The 3,134-nt window shown below is 36.0% G+C and overlaps 1 protein-coding gene across 1 annotated transcript in view; it reads right to left on the reverse strand.

Moving 5' to 3' along the window:
* rpp25l (ribonuclease P/MRP 25 subunit-like) overlaps positions 1 to 2,817 on the reverse strand; it is a 4,889-nt gene extending 2,072 nt beyond the window's left edge. Inside the window, exon 1 of the mRNA XM_050046377.1 lies at positions 2,712 to 2,817. The gene's annotated coding sequence lies outside the window, so the exon portion shown is untranslated. The remainder of the gene's footprint in view (positions 1 to 2,711) is intronic.
* Positions 2,818 to 3,134: the final 317 nt, after the last annotated feature.

The raw sequence follows: 3,134 nt of genomic DNA on the forward strand, positions 1-3,134 counted from the left end.
TCCGTGGACATTTTTAAAAAGCAGTTAAAAACACATCTGTTTAGGCTTGCGTTCCATTAATTGTCCATTGTATCATCTCTGTATTTCGCTGCACTTTACTTTTTATATGTTTTTGTGTATTTTGCATTGTTTGTTATTGTATTTTTTGTATTTTATCTTGTGAAGCACTTTGTTTATTGTATTTTTTGTATTTTATCTTGTGAAGCACTTTGTGAGTCCTCTCTGTGAGAAGTAATATATAAATAAATTTACTTACTTACTTACAAAACTCTTCATATGGGTCAAAAACTTAAGTTTGCTTTCTCTGAATTCTAACTTTGATACAATACCTTGAAAAACATCACTCTAGCTTTTGGATTTGGGAAAGAGTTGCTCATGTTCACTAATATTTTTAGACTGTCTTAGAACACAGGAATAACATGGATTTTTAAAATGATTGTAGTTTCCCTTTAAGATGCTGACTGTGAATTTCACCGTGCCCAGTTTGAGTTCATTATTCAGTAGGTGAAGATAATAATCAGGCAGTTGGTCACTGCTGCTAACTAAGTTTATCAAATTACTAAAAATAATAATTGTGACAGAATTAAAATACAATATTCAGTCGAAACAAAGATCTGTCTGCCACAAGGTGACGCCAAATCACCAGAGAGACAGAAATCCTCCACACAGAGAGGTGTTGTCACTGTAGAGCAGTTTCTGACATTTATTTTTGTTACTGATTCATTTGTGGATTATTTTCTCAATAACTGGTTTGGCCTATGAAGATTAGTGCACAATGACAAAAACCTGTGACAATACAGAGCCTAAAATAACTTCATCAAATGTCTTGTTTTGTCTAAACAACATTTTCAAATCCCCAAAATATTATATTTCTTATTATGTCAGCAAATATCACATGTTTGTGGTATAATTGTTGCAGCCCAACGTCACAGTGAAGGTGTCCATGCAGGTCCAGAGTGATGATATCAGACAGGATATAACAGAACATTTATGGCAAAGATGCTCAACTTGGTTTGCTCAGGGCCACTTTGACACGAGGCCAGTTAATGAACAAATAATCATATTTATCAGTAGATATAACAGGGTTGGGGAAAAAACAGATACAGCCTCATATCACAATATTTGTCTGTGGCAATATTGTTCTGTCACACAGTGCTGAGTATCGATTTTTTCATTATACAAATTATTACAAATACAAATTAAACTTTAGGCAGACTACTTGAATAACATAATATTTTTTCCAGTCTATTTGATAAATTTTGCTGCACAAACAAAAGTTGTGGTGAGTTGAACAGACGGAAAACTTTATCCTATTAGATAAAACAGACGTCTTTTTCCTTTATGGACATAATTTCCAGATGGAAAAAGGTAATGAACTGCAGTATATCACAATATATTTTATCACAATACTCGGCATATCGCAACATAGTTAAAATCACAATAATATCGTATCATGGGTCCACTGGTGATTCACACCTCTGATAATAAATGAACGTCCTGTTTTCTGCCCTTCAACATTTGCTGACCTCACTCATCTTTACCAAGAAGCAAAAACATGCAAGTGACTGATATATTTGCTTCACTGACCAGCCAAAAAAGACAATGGTAGCCTAGTGGGTGGCTGGTAGATTTTGGAAAGACAAAAAACTCAATGGACTCCACACAGGTCAGGAGCATGCAGGGGCGTTTTCAGGATGTAAGGTCATTCAGGGCATAACCTGGCCCCCGAATGAGGGATCCTTTTATATTAAAATAAAAAGCTCTATTTTTATTTTTTTAATGCACTCTCACACCTTATTTACATCCACACCACTGTGAATTCATATATTTTCATCATGATTTAGCAAGCGGTCAGCGGGACACCCAGCTCTCTATGGTGGGCCAGATTTAGCCTGCAGTATCAGTGATTTATGGTAACATCTGTGTAACTTCACTGGCAGTGCTCTGTAGTAACATTATGGATGTCACATCAGATGTTGACCACTGTGGAAAACATCAGCACCAGACTCCACTCAAAAATTAAATCACTTTTACTTTAGCCACTCTTCCACTTGCACATTGGGAAGAAATTGAACCTGGAGGGACAGTACCCTTTTAAGCAAACTCATGAAAATTCGGGGTATAAATTATTTAACTCCACAGTGAAGTAAGAGTTACATTTTGGAAGTGAGGTCCTTTTTTCTTACATCCACGGTGCTACATTTGGTGAGGACTGCCATATTAGCAAGCTGCTCAACTGTACAATTACATTAAAACAAACAGTGCTTGGTGTGCTGAAGGTATGCCGAATAAAGAAGGGCTTCGTCATGATTCAACACCTTGTTGAAACATATTCTGTCATTAGCTCATTTTCACCGGGGGCAGAGAAAATTTTAAATCTACAGTATTATTACCGGAGATCGGCACGGTGACTTTCCTGAACGTCACAGGAGCGTTGAGGCTCGACAAACGTTAGGCTGATAAAGGAAGGACAAACTTAATGTTCTAACATTGATCTAATATCACAGAGACTCCGTGTAATTCAGCTAATGTTGAATAAACTTACAGTTATTAACTATGTTAGCAAGTGCGGCTAAGCTACAAGCTAATGTAGCCTCAGATTCTGCTCACGGAAATGTGCTGAACGCAAAAACACAAGAGTCGCGATAAAAGTGTGAGTTCTTTGTTACAATAACGACTAAAGTGCATCAATAATAAGCGTATAAACGTACCTGGTGGTGTTTTGTTTGGTTACTGAACTCTCCACATGTTATCTTCTGCAGCAACACTTTACGTTACCATAAAACGATGAGAACTGTCGTGAAGACCAGACGCGATCAAAAATAGAGGTTGTGACTCAGTTTTACCCTCTTTTTTTATTGAGCCATAAATGAATTGTTAGAGTTTTAAACTCACCTTTGATGTTTGAAAATTAAAGTTAAAGACAAAATCTTGGAGGTTTTTTTTTTTTTTTTTTGCACGGGACTTTTTTTCCAACATTTATTTGTAATTGACAGACAAAATACAAACAAAACAAACAAAGGACATACAAATTGGACAATAAAAACTTGACAACACTCAACTCAACATATTCTGTCTCATTATTTTGCAACCTGAAAGCTACTTTTTCCAAGTTTATAGTTTCTCTTGCTCCA

This window comes from Epinephelus moara, chromosome 6 (genome assembly GCF_006386435.1).
Source record: "Epinephelus moara isolate mb chromosome 6, YSFRI_EMoa_1.0, whole genome shotgun sequence".
Taxonomy (NCBI): domain Eukaryota; kingdom Metazoa; phylum Chordata; class Actinopteri; order Perciformes; family Serranidae; genus Epinephelus; species Epinephelus moara.